This window comes from Triticum urartu, chromosome 6 (assembly GCF_003073215.2).
Source record: "Triticum urartu cultivar G1812 chromosome 6, Tu2.1, whole genome shotgun sequence".
Taxonomy (NCBI): Eukaryota; Viridiplantae; Streptophyta; class Magnoliopsida; order Poales; family Poaceae; genus Triticum; species Triticum urartu.
Genome location: NC_053027.1, coordinates 549,236,723 through 549,254,744, shown reverse-complemented (window position 1 = coordinate 549,254,744; position 18,022 = coordinate 549,236,723). Strand labels below are relative to the sequence as shown.

The following is an 18,022-nucleotide window of genomic DNA, read 5'->3' as shown; positions in this document are numbered from 1 at the left end:
TTGTTGATGATCAGATGGCCTACTGATTAAAGATGAGCGACGAAAGGCGTCCCAGCCTTTTTTTCCCCGACAAAATTTCCCTTCTATTTAACTTATATACTTATTGTAAAAGTTTTATTAGCCCTAGAAATAAAGTACTACTTGCATGCCCCAGGGAGGAGGTTTTGGAAGGATTTAATCATGGCGCTCCCCCGATTCGAACAACACAAATGATTTCAACGAGGTATAAGTATGCTCCAACTTCCCTGTCATGGCATGACGAACACTTAAATGAGTACTCCCTCCGCTCCAAATTACTCGTCGCAGAAATGGATGTATCTAGAACTAAAATACATCTAGATACATTCATACCTGCGACAAGTAATTCAAAACGAAGGGAGTAATACACAACAAATTTTAATATTGATATTTCTATTAACCAAGGACCATGAACTAATACCCTTTCATATTATGACACTGATACAATTAAATCACATGTTTCTTATTCAGTGATCTACATGCAAATTTACATTATATCATTCTTATATAGCTATCATTCTTGGACTAGTCTTATAACCTGTGCACATTACCACTTCCTAATTATAGACTCCTAAAACGATATAAGTGAAGCATGAGAGGGCAATTATTTCTATAAAATATAATCACCGCCATGCTCTTGAGCAATTGCCTAACTCAAGAAATATAAGTGAAGCACATAGTGTATTCTAATAAATCATGATGAATGTGTGTCTCTTTCAAAAACTGTGTCCAGCAAACAATGATTATGGAAAACTAAGAAAAAACAAGCAAACAAAACTATGGCACAAGACGCTCCAAGTAAAATTTATATAATGTGATGAATAAGAATATAGCTCCAAGGCCAGATATTATCCAGAAGGGAAACTTGTAATTAGGTATATTTCATTGGCTTCACAATTTTTTATGTCTCATTTGTAATTTAATTGTTAAATGCAGATAGTATAGACAAGTTTTCTCTCGAAAGAAAGGCACCATTATAAGATGCTCAAGACGACATGAGTTGGGAGAAGATTCAGAGCTTGTTTGGCAATCAACCAACTCCGCAAAATCCGAGGATCTGTGGAGCACCTATTTCCTAGCTTCGCGATTTTCCACTGCAGCTCCGCCTACTTCAGGAGAGGAATCGTGGAGCGGAGGGACTCCGAACATAGCCTCAATATGATCGAGGCAAGAGGATTGATAGAACATTATCATTCAATATGATTCGATATTATTTGGCATTATGTTCTACTTAAAAGTTTTAATTCTATTTTTAGTCTTGTAGGTTACTGAACCTTGATGTCTGATGATCTGTTTTGGAATTTGGGAATGCAAGACATCCATTTAAAGTAATTTTCTACTTTGCTTTAGCCTTACATTAAGCAATTTGACTGTTTCATTTTGTGCTTACAAATCGATTTCTATTATGTTTGGCAATTTGTGTTACAAACTGTGAAATACACCTTCATTTAATGCATGTAGTGCATCAGGGAAACATTAGCTCCAGCTCCACCCTTGTTCATAGATACACTTAGCTTATAGGCAACACCGTCACGGAGCCATCAACCACCTCCGTGATCGTCACGTGGCACGAACCTTTGCCGGGATGGTTATGTAAGTCGTGCTCTTTTTGTGGTATATGCCGAGCATTTTCTGTAGGCGAGCATACTTTTTGTCACTCTCAGCTTATATATATGTTCATATAAGCTGAGCCCATTGTCTACTTATATGTTAATATAAGCTGAGCCCATTGTCTTTGCCGTGTTTTGTTCTTTTAATACTCGGCATAGTCTTATAAGCCCAAAACCCATGAATTTACGCTCAGCTTATATCCAGATACACACAACTTGAGCGAGACAATCCTAGTAACGATTTTTTTGTTTAACCCGTACAATGTATGATCGTCAAGGAAAAGGAACGCCCTACTATTTGATAGAGAGATGAGAACCAACTCACCGGTGATATTTATTGGTATTCCAAGCAGCTGATTATCCGGCGAGAAAACATGACTGATATAGCATCACCGCCTTCCACAACCAAACAATAAAAACTACACAAATCTCATCGGAATCAGAACTGATATAGCATCATCGTTAAGGAAAAGGAACGCCCTACGGAGTATTTGATAATTATTGGTAATGCCAAGCAGCTGATTTCCGGCGAGGAAACAGAACTGATAAAGTATCGCCTTTCACAATCAAACAAGAAAAACTACACAAATCCCGTTGGAATCGTGGGATTTAAATTCCCCGTGCGAGGTTCCACAACCAAACAAGAAAATCTACACTAACTTCCACAACCGAACTGATAAAGTACAGCTTGTCGCCGGGACGCTCGCCGGCCGTGGACATGGTAATTAACCCGCCCGCGCGCCTCAGGTGCTGCGACTGCTGCGCCGCGGGGGACGGCCTCAGGGCCCTGCTGGCGCACTGCCGGCTATTCATTCGCTTCGGGCCCAGACGACGGATGGATGGCGGGGAGAGCGGGCTTGCTGCGGCCGCCGGGGGCCACCTGCTTGCGCGCCTTGTGGAGACCGCACCGGAACGAGCCCTGGTGGTTCGTCGGGGAGCACGTGCAGAAGCGCCGGCTCCTGATAAAGGACGGGGACGAGCCGCTGACGGGTTTCCATGGTGAGTGGGTGGCGCCGCCGCCGGTGATATTGACGGGGGTGGGTGAGGCGGAGCGGCAGTTGGGTGTCGACAGCGTGCAGGCCCATTGGGCCGACTCGCATCCGCCGTCGCCATGAGCTACTTCCTCCGTCCGGGTTTATTAGGCCTAAAGACAACTTCTCTTAGACCAAGACACATTAATTCTTCCATTCCACTTCCAATGCACTCTCTCACATGCATGCAGCCAATGAAAAAAACAGGCATGAAGTGTATTAATTTCCAGCCATGGCACCAACAACAATTGCTTTCGATGCAACCAATGAAATGGTTGCATGCATGCACCTTTTCAAAGCGGGGCCTTATAAAAGGGGTCATGCTTGTGATGCTGAGAGGCCTAATAAATTCGGACGGAGGGAGTAGATGAGATATTTAGGAGCGTGAGCAGTAGAAATCGGGTGCGTGGAGGGGATGGATGTTATGGTGTCACTTGCGGTGGTTTGGGAGACTGAGAGCTGTAAACCTGAGTGAAGCGGGTTGGGTGGGATTTGTAGAGACGAGCTTCAGTGGGCGAGATTTTTATAGAGATGAGTATCTAGGAACATTCGCATCAAGACATGGGTGCTGATTGGTGAGGACCTGAACGACGTGGCACCTCAGCTTTGCTTGAAAACCGGCCGACCTCTGACATGCACGGGAGCGCGTTATCCGGCCGCTTTTGTTGCTACTGCTCTCTGCGTTTGCCATCTGGCTCTCCTTCCATTCTGGTCGATCGGACGTACAGACGTGACCGTCTCTTTCACTGCCATCTGTTTCTGTGTCGCTTTCTTTTTTCTGTGTTCCCTGCATCGGCGCATTTTACTGTGAACTGCCGAGTTCCAAAAGATCATGGCGGGAAAGCCGGAGAAAAGTCTCGTGCATGGGAGAGCCCGACTGCCCGAGAGCCCTTGATTTGCTTTGAGATCCGGAAACATGCATGCATAGGTAATCAAAATTAGCCAGCTGTTTCTTTCACCACATGCAAGGACACTGTTTAACTATGCAGCCTTACGCTTCACTATCCTGTACTTTTTCATCATATTCCTAAGTTTAAGTCTATTCTGTCTTTTGTACCCAAAGCCTAAGTTATAATTTGTTTGCATATTTGGGTTTATGATAATGCGGACTTTAAAACCGGACCACTTCTGAATATATTTAAATGATTTTAAAAATACAAATTTTGAAACATGGTGATTCAGTTGTCAAAATAATAATTTCTAAAAGTATATTCAATATCGGTCTTGTTTTAAAGATCTTGTCAGAAAAAACACAATTTTAAAAAAATAATGTAAGTCAAACTTTTATTTTAAAATATATTACACCTCTATTTATCTGACTGAAACTAAACGAATAGGAAATAATATGTGATTACATGTTACAGGAGAGAGAAAACACTATGCACATGATGCTAGAGATCCCATACATCATTAAATTAAAACAAAATGATGGATGCATGCACGGGACCTCCCGTGTATGGTAGAAAATCCTCTCTCGAGAAAACCATCCTTGGAGCTTTAGTTTATCCTCACAGATTAAATCACGACAGGCTTTGCAGCCGTGTGCTGCTGCAGTGACCTGGCCAAGTACTGTTCTGATCTTTTTCTTCTTCGTTTGATTAATGACATTTCATTGAATTAACATATGGACTACAGAGGTAATACAACAACATCGAAACAATATCCGGCCTCTGCAAAGCATGAGTCACAGTGTTGAATATATGGTATAGGCTATCATATAGTCAGGGTCTTTTCCTAACAACCATTGTTTCCTTGTATAGTTAAGGATGTGAGCTACCCCTTGTACATATACATGTGTGTGTCTGCTTGTGCACCCGATCAATTATCATGAGTTGCATTGCCAAACTACATGGTATCAGTTACCCTCTGATCCAAACCCTAGCCATCCGCTCCCTGCCGCCGCATCTTCTGCACCTCTCTCCATCTCCTACCCTCTCCACCTACAGTCGCCGCCCCTCAGCTGCTGCTGCTCCTCTCCACGATTGCCTATTCTCAAAACCCACCCCGATCGCCACCCCAAACCCGATCGCTCCTCCCTCCAGTTAACCACCCTGATCGCTACCCAACCCCGATCACCACCCAACCCGATCGCTCCTCCCTCTAGATAGGCCGCCGCCACTATTTCCTCTACTTAAGTCACTACCGCTACTCCTCTCGGCTAAGGCCGCACCACTGCACTTCCTTGTTGCGCCGCCATGGTTCCCCTAGTTCCTCCATCTCTGGTGCCTCTAACCCCTTTGTCGGTCCCGACCCTCCCTCTGCCACTGACATCCGCAATGTCAACATCTTCGATCGCATTCCCATGCGGCTTGATCAATCCACCTCCACCTACTATGCCTGGAAAACCTACTTCTCCTTGGTCTTCCGCGAGTACTACCTCCATGATTACATCGACGACTCCATTAGCGCAAGTCTCATGATGGGCGACGCCGAGTGGATGGCCATCGATGCCACGCTTATCCACTGGTTCTACCACCATCTCGGAGGACCTCTTCCACACAGTCGTACGCGACTACGATGATGCCTACTCCATGTGGACGAAGCTCATGATTGTTTTCCCTCGGTGGCTATTCTTCGAGTGGCATTAGCATGACTTCTCTATTGATGACTATTGCATGCACCTGAAGATGCACTCTGATGACCTCCGTGACATCGGAGAGGTGATCTCCGATGAGCTCCTTCTTAGCACCCTCGCCACTGGCCTCAATGAGGATTTTGGCAATGCTGCCTCCAACCTCACCTTGCTGCCCTCGCTGACCTTCCAAGAGGTCGTGGCATACCTGTGCTTGGAGGAGCGCCAGATGAAGTAGGTGAAGGCACTAAAAAAGCGCTTGCTGGGAAGAAAACCAATATTTATTTTTATTTTTTTCTTGTGTGTCAATATGGTTATTGTTGTTGTAACGATCATAATGTGCCAAGAGTAGCCTTGAGGATGTTTACAAAGTACTTTCTTATAATTTCTCTATTAGGCCCTAAGTTTTCAGAATTTTTGAAGTTCCGGAAGTATGCATTTAAATTAGATTACAACGGTCATTCTGGTTTGATAGATTATTGCTATGTTTTTGTTATCTGCTTATACTTGAGTATCCACGGTTTATATTGGGGGATATAAATTGTGGAAATGAAAGTATACAGTAGCTATTGTTTGAAAATAATTATGCAAAATGTCTTGATAATACATGTAAGGTGATTTATTTTTACAAGAGTTTAAGCTCGGGGATGCTCAAGGCACCCGAAGGAAATATTCAAGGAGACTCAAGCGTCTAAGCTTGGAGATGCCCCGAAACGTGATAATTTATAGGGTGACTCCCTCAATATTGGCATTCAAACTCTTAGTTGTTAACTTTCTACTTTAATAACAAGTGTTACCTCTAGACCCCAGAATATAGTGGTCATAGTTTGTATACGGTTCCATATATTTGTTCATGTCATTTCCATGCATGTTAATATGTGAAGTTTTGTTTTTGTGAAATATGTTAATATGTGAAGTTAACAGATAAGTGTAATTAACCACTTGTCACCAGAGTATATTTCAAAAATCATTTCAAAATGCAATAGAAAAAAATTTGAAAAAGCCATTTTTCATTAAGAAATAGTTTTGCAAAAAATATGCAAGGTATAAGCCAAGTGTTGTTTATCGGGCACTAGGCTTACGTGTTACATAAGCCAAGCCTCTCATAGATACACTCTGCTTACAGTGCACACTGCTGCGGAGCCATCAACCACCTCCGTGATTGTCACGTGGCACAAATCTTTCTTGAGATGGTTATGTAAGTCGTACTCTTTTTGTGGTATATTAGTAAGCTTGCACGTGAAACGCACGTCTTGACTAAAACTTCTTTTGAAGGTTCATCTACTCCTAATAAAAAACGCATTGTTTGTAGTTATATTTCTTCATGGCAGATGTCTGCATGTGCAATACTGTTATAAGCTTAGCAAGAAATTTTCTCGGTCCCCTCTTAAACATGTGTGAACAAAATAAGCTACTAATCTCCTCTTAAATCAAACCAATGCTCCCTTGATCAATAATCGGAGCATTCCCGCACAACAACCTCACGGCAATCTTCTCTTTATCAGCCGCTCACCATTTGTGTCGCCACCATTGACGACATCTTCGGCACACTACACCGGCTCTGGCAGCAATGAAGGCGATGGTAGATTCCGTTGGACTGTTGCACATGGTACCAGACCAAGCTGCTCACCCCAACCATGAAAGCGACCACCCGCAACAAACATTGGATGGTCATTATGTGTTGCAAAGCAACTCAAGCACATGTATTGGTTGAAGTTTCACGACTGTAGTGGAGAAAAATAGTCTTAGTCGTTGCATAGAACAAGAAGGATCTGATGCTTCAATATTGAGCAAAATAGTGTACTATCCTCACCAGTATCGAGCAACATATTTTCTCTCACATTCTCTATTGGTTTAAAAACATGGCTAGCTGAATACTCCTAGACCGGGGTTTGAAATATTCTACAAAGGTAGTTTTAAAGAATCTTATAATGATGCGTGAAAACATCAGATTGTCAAAAATAATTACACATCACAATAAGCAGGCAAGGAACCATGCCATGATTTCGGATCTTGTGTATATACTTCCGATTTTGGACAAATGGTAGGCAATAATTAAGTTCATTTTTTAAACCAATTTGTAAATCAAGGCAATACAACGTGGAATTCAAACTTCAAACATCTTCAGAAAGCCACCATCACATGATACAAACCAGACAATGTCATGTGTAATGCTCCAATAATCAGACAATCAAGATGTAGAATTATTTATAGACTCAATCTGCTTAGTGAAGACATCTTAACATGTGTTGACATTCACAAAACTGTCAGTAATGATTTCATAGATGACAAAAGCAAATTTATGCTATGCCAACAGAATTACCAGTGCATATTTTTATTGAAGTACATACATACATGTACATTCAGTATAGTCCACCAGGTTTTATTCTTGTCAGAACATGCAGAAGATTTTAATAAAAGGTAAATAGACAAATACTAATCCAAGTAATATCAACATTGGGATGCTCTGGTTTATACATCCATGCTCTGATTTCTTGTGCAATATATTTTCCAAGTAATACCAATCTGATTTCTTGGTGATAACATGATCGAGTTAAAGAAAACAAAATACAGAACAAGATTGTGAAAATATATTGCTAATGAAAAACATTGTTCCCAGAAAAAGGTCAGCAGCAGTACTTACTTCAGCATTACTAAGAAATCTGACTATGTTGGTTTAATGTGATCACCAATGTCCTGATAATATGCAATACAATAAAGAATAGTATCATTTGTTTAGTAATAGCAAGCACAATCCATCAGATTGGAGTTCCAAGTATGAACAAGGGCTATATAACATATCCTTGATTTTGGGCCCATCCCTGTCATTCTGTATAAAATCCAATACCACAAAAATAACGAAAAAGCCCTTCATTACACTGACAGTTCTTGGTCAGACTTCTATCATAAAGGCAAGTGTTGCCGCGCCCGTCCATTTTAGAAATGAAATGTAGAAATGCTTGCGAAAACTTGCACATCAGAAACATGACGTAGATAATGAATCTAACCTAGGAATATATAATATAATATAATAAATATCCTATATGCTTTTGTTTCTTCTATTTTGTTTAAATATTTTCTCACTTCTATTGAATAGGATTCAAAAATCATTTCTTTAAGTGGAAACCCGCATAAAAGAGGACATCACTTATAGTTATAGACATTAAGGATATTATAGTATAAATCTAGCCTGACTCCACCCTCCTTAAAGTTTGACTAATTTGAGTTACATAGGTGGTGGGGCATATTTATAACAAGTCATAACTAATACATCTGTATAAATGTTTTCTCTACATTCGCTCTATATTACAAGGCTAGCATCTTCTACTGTTGCACAGAACTGAAATCTAAAAGGAAGGTCACATTACCAAGAATTCAACTTTTGATTGATAAGCACTAAGTCGAGAGCCAAGCAATATGCAAAGATGGGAACAATAATCTCAAAAATCTTTTACCACCCTCGTCCATCTCGATGAAAGATTAAAATAACTATAGAAAATATAGATGGTACAAAATCTCGTACCATGACATGACATCACAAGCTCAACGATGGCACAACTGATGATAACTGTACACCATGCAGATTGTAGACTTTCGGAATTAACTCCACCAGCTGCTAACAAAACATAACATGTGTGTCCTAATTCCTAAATGGGCGTTGAAGGCCTACAATGATCAGAGGACCAGTCCTCTTATGGTTCTATCTACAGGGGTCCCAGTGTGTTGACAGAATCAACATGCATGTGGCCTCAAAACAGAAAGAATCATTGATTTGATAGGTAATACTTCAGATCTAGCCAACAGCAAGATAAATCATGCCAATATTTTGTATGGACAGGTTTGATAGCGATCAAAACGTACCCAATATGCATAACCTTTGGCCTGCAATCCAAACGCATCCAAACGCCCGAGCTCTCGCAGCTCCAAGGCCCCGCCGCTGCCCCGTAGGCTCGCATCGGCGCCGTGCGCCGCCTGTCGCTGTAGTCCATCGCAACCGGAGGTTCATTGTCAAGGCCGCCACACGCCTGCCCTTCCTCCTCTCCCTTCCTTCTGTTCTTCTATACCTCCTCCTCACTTTCGAAGCTCTCTCTCCCTGGAACTGCAGCAGGCCATGGAGAAGCTCAGCCGCCGCAGCCGTCCATCCGACTTGCCGGAGCCGCCTGTCGTACAGACATCATTTAATGGCAACCGAGTCTGCATACAACCCTGCATGATTTACTACCTAAGCTATGCTCTATTATAATAGTTGATTAGAGTTATTAAACTCCCGAGTATATGAAATGGGCATGGCTGTACAAAATTTATACATAAGCTATACCCTGTTCCCGGAGTTGCAATCATTAGGTTGAGAAGGAACAAAACCAAATGAGATGCCTGGTGCATAGTTTTCTAGCTGAGAGCCAATCAGTATGGCATCTACATCTATGTTAGGAGGTACAATCTGCAGTTTTATGTATGATTTGGACAATCAGCCTCACCAATCATGTTTTTCGTATCACTGAAGAAAAAAGAAGGTTAGAACACAAATAGTTTTTTCTTTTGCTAGTAGCAACATGAATCAAAGCTAAGAAGACCGTAAAGATCAAAGGACCTCACTGTGATTCAAAAAGTCACTGGATTGTATATCGCCTTATCAATATTTGCAACCGAAAGTTGAGAGCATTTCTCAAATGCGGCTCCCATATGCTTCTGTACAAAGGACAAGTATGAATTTTGATCCCAATCAATATTTGAAAACAAAGGCAGGATATCGGAGAATGCTAATAAAGTTCCAAGCATCCAGTAGATGTAGTTCACCTGATTTTCCAGTAATATGTTTTTTGTCCCCATGATGTTATATCCAAACTGTGTTCCTGAGCCGCAAAATACCAACCCCTGTTATCATGTGTTGCGAACACATAAAAGTTCCATCCATGTATAACTCCGAGCAAAAGCAGTTTGTATGACAGGAAATGGCATGTTTGGACAAAGCTCTAACAAGCAATGCATGCACAACACACTAAGCCGGTGAGACAACAGAACGAAATCAACTTACCCATTAAATAGATAGAGTAGGTCGTCCGCACTATATAGACTTACCAAATCAACTTAACAACTTACAAAATCGACACCACGCTTTGAGGACAATCTGCCATGTATGGACAGCTTTGGCACAGGTCGTCCAATACACACATCTTTGGCACAAGTTCTCTATAAACATATGTAAAAACAGCCTTGATCACCGTTGATACAAGATTCTTAATTAGATCCATCTAAATTATCTTTCTCAGTAGTTCTTAGATTACAAGAGACCTATAATAAAACAAGTAGTACTCCTAGTTCCTTTAGTGATTTGAATCCTCACAAGTTGCAGCGATTAGGTTGAGAAAAGTAGCATTGAGAAAGGAGCTGCACCATTCCCACGACCGGGCTGGGAAGAGCCAGAAAACACAAATCAAAGATTACTTGCAAGAAGAACAACATTATCCCACGCCACCATACATCACAAATCATAAGCTAAATATAATACATGGATACGCCTGCTTACCCTCTAGACGGTGATCTCAATCGGTGTATACGTTTCATGGGCGGAAACTGGTCTTGGCCTTGGATCTTTGTGAGCCACGGATGACCCCGTCGCGCCGTCGCCGGCCGACGGGGACGCACCGGTTGGGGCAACAGCTACAGCAAACCACGTCGGCAGGCCGCAGTGGTGCATTCGCATGGCGTCTCTGCTCACCTGAACGTCGGGCAGCAGCAATGCAGCATGGACTGGGGCGAAGCAGACGCGCATCATCATTCAGCAGCGGAGGAGGGAACTTACTGGCTTATCTACCTCTCAATCAGGTCGGCGGCCACGCGCTCGATGGGGCATTCGGTAACTTATAGCTACAGCGAACCACGCGCTCGATGGGGGAGGGAGGCGTTGGCGTACCTGCGGCAGAAGAGGAGGAGAGGCAGGCGCGCGATGGGCGGCGGCTCCGCGGCTCCGGCTCTCCGACGGCGAAGGGCGGCAACCTGCGGCGTCTCTACCCGGCGCGCGACGGGCGGCGGCTTTGGCTCTCCCACGGCAAAGGGCGCGATGGGCGGCGACTTGCCGGCGGCTCCCGCAGCGAAGGGCGGCGACCTGTGGCGGGGCTCCCCCGGCGCGTGAGGGGCGGTGGCTCCGGCGGCTAACGGCTGCAAGAGGAACAGCGGGGCAGCGAACGGCGCGGGAGGAGGAGGGGGCGACTGGGGACTGGGGGTCGTGCGGGCGGGAGGAGGGAGGAGGGGGCGACTGGGGGTCGTGCGAGCGGGGCGAGAGGTCGTGCGAACAGTTTTTTTTTTTGAACGGCTGGATGGGTTAGCGATCGATTAGTAGTTTAACGCGTGGTTGGCAGCGTTAAACATAGAATGATTAAGGGCCATTAGATTTTGATGATGAATGAATATGATTGTTTGGATCTGCCCTTCTCTTTTTTTTATAGTGGTAGTAAATATATGCGGAGCTTATTTTATAAGCCGGGTATACTTTTTCTCACTCTCGGCTTATATGTCCATTGTCTTTGCGTGTTTTCTTCTTTTAATACTCAACATATAGGTGCCGAGAACCCATGAATTTATGCTTGGCTTACATCCAGATACACGGCAACTTAAGTGAGAGGATCCTGGTAATGGTATTTTTGTTTTGCACCCGTACAATGTATGATCGTTGACGGAAAGGGACGCCCTACTATTTGATAGAGACATGAGATACAGCTCACCGGTGATAATTATCGGTATGCCAAGCAGCTGATTTCCGGCGAGGAAACAGAATTGATAAAGCATCATCCCCTTCCACAACCAAACAAGAAAAACTACACAAATCTCGTCGGAATCGTGGGGTTTAAATTCCCCGTGCGAGGTTCCACAACCAAACAAGAAAATCTAAACTAACTTCGACAACCAAACTGATAAAGTAGAGCTTGTCGCCCGGACGGTCGCCGGCCGTGGACATGGCGGAGAGCCTGCTCGTCCTGGGGATTAACCCGCCCGCGCGCCTCAGGTGCTGCGACTGCTGCGCCGCGGGGGACGGGCGCGAGGGCCCTGCGGGCGCACTGCCGGCTGTTCATTCGCTTGGATCCCAGACCGCGGATGGACGACTGGGAGGCGGGCTTGCTGCCGGCCGGGGCCGCCTGCTTGCGCGCTTTATGGATGCTGCACCGACAACGAGCCCGGGCGGTTCGTCTTCGTCGAGGAGCATGTGCAGGACTGCCGGCTCGTGGTGGAGGACGGAGACAAGCCGCTGACGGACTTGCCCGGCGAGTGGGTCGCGTCGTCGCCGGCGAGCTTGGCGCGGGTGGGTGAGGCGGAGCGGCAGTTGGGTGTCGAGAGCACAGGCCCGCTGGCCGACTAGCAGCCGCCGTCTCCATGAGAGATCGAGGAGCCGGCGATGGTTTGGGTGTCACTCTGCTTGGTGCAGTTGAAGTCGGGTGCGTGGAGGGTATGGAGGTTCGGGTGTCACACTGCGATGGTTTGGGAGACTGAGAGTTGTAAACCTGAGTGAAGCGGGTTGGCCTGAATTTATAGAGACGAGCTTCAGTAGGCGAGATTTTTATAGAGACGAGTATCTAGGACCTGAAGGACGTGGCGCGCGAGCAGACGGCAGCGACTGTGGGATCGCCTCAGCTATGCTTGAAAAGCGGCCGACCTCTGGAATGCATGCACGGGAGCATCGGTGTTTGTGGAGTACGCGGGAAGGAAGTGATCGTGGAGCCGGCGATGGTGCCAGAGCGCGTCGTGATCCGGCGGCTTTTGTTGCTACTGCTCTGCGTACGTCTGGCTCTCCTTCGATTCTGGTCGACCGAACGATCGAGACATCGCCGTCTCTTTCACTGCCATCCGTTTCTCTGTCGCGTTCTTTTTTTCTGTCTTGTGTGCATGGGCGCAATTTACTGTGAACTGCAGGGTGTCGAAAGATCATCATGATCGACAAGCCGTCCTCGGAGACTTAGCTAATCCTCACAGATTTAATCACGGCAGGCTTTAAAAGCAGCCGTGTGCTGCTGCGGTGACCCTGGCCATGTACGTGCAGCCGGGTGGCACTCCACACTTAATCCGAATTGGAGGCTGAGATCATGGATCTTCTCACTTGATCTGTCCTAATTTAGTTTATGTTGTTATGTTGTAATGCACAATTATACACGGTCTGACTATGGGTCTATAGCCACCTGAGCCTTGTATGTTCTTGTCGTTATGTTGTAATGCATAATTATGCGTGGTTTGACTATGGATCTTCCTATTTATCATTTGTGAAGAAACTTTATCAGAGAGATATTACTGTATTTTGTCCTGTACAACTTGTCCCCCCCCCCCCCCCGCCTAGCTCCGCCACTGCTTGTCTGTCTCATATTATCGAGTCTAATATCATATGATGTATTTTCTATTTTGCATACACCATGAGGAGTTGAGGACCTGGATGATGATTCAAGACTAGAAAAGAAAAGACGCATGGAAGCAATGAGGCAACCAATGGGTGGTACTTTGATCTCATCTCACATATTTCATCATGTGAGTTTTTAATACATGTCATTTTATTATTATTTATATATACTTGCCCTATCTCTGTATTACCGTTTCAAGAAATTGCCATATCTCGTATCATCGTATCTCTCCTTCATAGCTTCCAGTAGCTACGGAAGCAGAAAGAGATGCGACATACATCGCGCACGTGCACGCTTCTCGATTAGTTAGGGCATCTCCAATATTGACCCGTAAATTTTCTCCGGCATCCGCTCACGGATAGGGAAGCAGTCCACGGGCATGGATGGTGGATCCGGCCATCCAATGCTATCTTGTATATGTCCGCCAGTAAAAGGCAATCTCAAATTCAAATAGAAGTTTGATCCATAGCGTATGTCGGATCACACCAGTGACCAATCACATGCCTGATCACAACCAAAAAGAGTCAAGTATGCTTAAGTTTTTTACTTGCCCATTAGAAAAGAATATCAGTCCGTCACTCCATGCAAAAATGGAGATTTTCTACCCTGCCGGACCGACAATCCGAGCCTCCACGCTCAAGGTGCCATCACCGCCGCGCATGAAGCCTCCGCCTCCGCCTCCTTCTCCTCCTCCTTATCTGCCGCCTCCAACTCATCTTTCTGCTTCTGCAACATCTTGTAGCGGACAGCTTGCACGATCATCCTTGTGTCGACATCCGAAGATCCAACATTCAATGACCACATCTTGGCATCATCCGCATCGGCTGCGATCTTCACCTTCTTTTCCTCGAGCAGCGTCTTCTTCTCCTCGAGCATGACTTTCTTCTCTTCGATCATGGCCCTCTTCTTTTCGAGCGCTAGATTCTTCTCGATCACCTCCATCAACAGTTTGAACCTCTCCGCCTTTTTTCCCTCCTTGATGTCTGAGCGCTTGACATATGCCTCCTCCTTCTTGGACAAGATGTCCTCAAACTTCTTTGTCATTTTGACCGCCGCACCTTCTCGCTTCGCCCTCTCCTACTCCCACTTCTTTCCCCGAAACCTTCTTGGATGGTTCTTTTGTTGGATCGGTTGGGTCACTAGTTTCCTCCTCGGTGGCTTGGGCGGCAGTCTTGGCTATTTATACATTCGGCCAATGATGAACAAAATTATGCACATCCGGCCATTGATCAACAAACTATGCATATCCGGCCAATGATCAACAAAACTATGCATATCTGGCTAGTGATCAGCAAAACTATGCATATTCGATCAATGATCAACAAAACTATGCATACCCGGCCACAAAACTATGCATATCCGGCTAGTGATCAATAAAACTATGCTTATCTGGTTAGTGATCAACAAAATTATGCATATCTGGTTGGTGATAAATAAAATTATGCATATTCGGCTAGTGATCAACAAAACTATGTATATGCGGCCAAATGGACTTACTTGCTCGATGATTTGTGCACCACTAGGCCACAGTGCGATGAAATGTGCTAAGTGGCCGCAATACTTCGACACGGCCTCTTGGATGGTGTACCATCGATGGTGAGGGACTTTGATTCATGATTGCGGATGATCGCGCCGGAGTAGGGCGCGAAATGCTTGTGTTCATGAAACCATGTGTGAATGTTGGCCCAAAAAGTTGTGTTCTTTTGCTCCATGTCATGGATCAGATCGAAGCTAGTAGCCAACCATGCATCGCACAACAGCTCATCATCCCGCATGTCAAAGCTTTCTCCTCTACCCTTCTTCTTCGGATCGCCGGCAAAATCAGCTGAATCATCATCTTTGTCGTCCTCCTCCTCATCCGCCTGTCCAGTGGCCCAATCATACTGCTGTGTGCCCATGCTGGTCTGGGTGTAGGACTACATGTCGGTCCGGGTGTAGTCCTGCTGCGTGTGGGTATAGTTGCCAGATTGGGTGGGATCCGAGACTTCCACTTGCACGTCGTCATAACCACCACCTCCTCCTCCGCTTCCATCTTGGATGATCTCTAACATCTCCCGTCCCCTTCGTCATATGTGTTCTCCCCCACTATAGCATAGGAGCGAACAGCGTGCGGGCACCCATGTGCTCCCTGCCCGCTGTCAGTACTTGGATGAGCTGTGGCAAAGCAGATTTTGAGAAGAGTAGTGGCATCGTGTTTACGTCCACGATGTAAGGCACTTGCCCGGCGGTGGTTGCCGTGGACTGCCTACCGAGCTTCTTGCTGACATAGTAGTACGGAGCCTTGAGCCTTGTAATGCTCCGGCCACGGTGTCGTCTGGATGGCGGGTGACACATTCGGGACTCCGTGGCCCTGGCCACGACCACCACCATGGACTCCATCAGCATGCCCTCCACTGGCCTTCCGCTTCCTGAGCTTTTCCTCCTTTGCGACCTTTGCTTTGACGCGGCAACTTTGCCGCGTCGCTGAGTTAATCTTCTAGGCGAGGGTGGTGCTAGGATCCTCCTACACCTTCATGACCTCCAACTCCGGCATGCCGTCGTCTGATTCCATGCGTAGGCGGCGGGAAAGAAGAAGAGAGTGGGAGAAAAGGGCGGGAATTGGATGGAGAACGGTGGGATGGAAGAAGAGAGTGGGGATTTTGCCACGGAAACAGAACGGGTAGCTAAAAAGTGCGGGCTCCGCTTTTCTTTTGGGTGGGCCATGGATGTAAGAGTCTGGCGTGTCTCGTATCCGGCATCCGGAAAGCTCTCACCCCAAGGTTTGATACCGGTTTGTGAGAAAAACATGGTCCGGATCAATATAGACCCGTCTTAGATAGCTTCCGGGATCCAGAGTGCACATCTGAAGGTATATGGTCAATTTAAGAGTCAACATTAGAGATACCTTAACCTGGTTCTTCGCCCTGCATGGGCGGCAACCGCGTCATCACCACTTAGCTTTCTCAAATTTCTTCGGCCGTATTCACCTCTTATTTTCTTGCGGACGTGAACCGATTGAGCCGGTATGGCACACACGTGCATCCCATCTGTTGTTTTGCGCGGCTGCATGTGCTAGGCAGCATACATGCATGTGGCGCCTCTCAACTATATGATGTAAATGTACGAACTACGCGTCCCTGCTGTTTCATACCACAATATACAGATAAACGTTGCAAATACTTGTACTGGGACGAGCTAACCAAAGATTGTACTCCTCCGATCCGGCGATCCATATTAAAACACATATTTACTAATGGACTGTCATAACTAGCAACCGTGTGACAGATTGCAAAAGTACCATACCATCCCCTCCCTTCGATCCCGCCTTGTCGGTGTATTAGAGTAGGGGTACCTTAGTATCCTGAACTTGTGCACGGACAGTCGCAGCATCCCGCGGCAAGGCTTGCCGGGTGACCGCCAAGGTCCTCCGTGATTCCTTTGGAGCCATTTAAGAACAAAGTGTCCAACCAAGGCATTTCAAGACCCCGGCAAGAGGAGCTTGCCGGGAAGGCCAATCAAGGCACCTCAAGACCCCGGCAAGAGGAGCTTGCCGGGAAGGCCAACCAAGGCATCTCAAGGAACTTGCCGCTACGCACCACGCGTCCCGGCAAGGCCCGGTGAGCGACAAGCTCCCGGACGCGACAAGATAACGGCCGCAGCAAGGCGCTTGCCGCGGCAGGCCACCACTCTGTGCCCGCGCTCCAGCACATCCACCAACGTGTCGCTCTGGGACCCTTCCAGGCGTGTGTGGCGGGCGGCTGTGCAGCCAGCGGTGAGCGGTGGCAAGCGGCGCTGACAAGATTGCCATCGTGGCGAGCGGTGACGTCCCTGACGGTCCCTTTTACACTGTTTAGGCGACGCAGACGGGCATTTAATACCCTTGTCCCCTGCCGTCAGGGTTAGGTATGATACACTGTAGCAGGTAGCTGTACCTACCGCAGCACCTTTCCATTTTTACCCTTGTCTACGTTGCCACCTGTCGGTGACCCCTTGAGCATATAAAAGGAGGCCCATGCGCAAAGGAAGGGGGAGCTAGTTCAGAGAACACTCACGCTCGGTCTCGTTAGCTGCTGGTGTGTACTGTAGCACTCCGCGCTCCCGAGCAAGAACTCAATACAAACCACAAAGCAGGAGTAGGGTTTTACGCATCCGTGCGGCCCGAACCTGGGTAAACTGCTCGTGTGCTTCGCCTTGATCCGCTCTTTGCACGACCTCCGCCCCCGCCGAACCGAAAGGGACTCGGCCCGCCGGTCCCATAGGTGTTCGTGGATCAGTCCCCCGACATCTTTGGCGCGCCAGGTAGGGGGCGTCGAGATTGTGTGAACCAGATCCGGCGTTCACGCGAGCTAGATCTTCATCATCTTCATAGACATGCCGCCGAAGAAGAAGGCTTCGGAGGCAGCTGCTCCGCCCGCCCCGCTACCACCGGAG

General features: G+C 46.2%; 1 pseudogene; it reads right to left on the bottom strand.

Moving 5' to 3' along the window:
* Positions 1 to 11,682: 11,682 nt before the first annotated feature.
* On the bottom strand, positions 11,683 to 14,656 carry LOC125516982 (annotated as a pseudogene).
* Between the last annotated feature and the right edge of the window lie 3,366 nt (positions 14,657 to 18,022).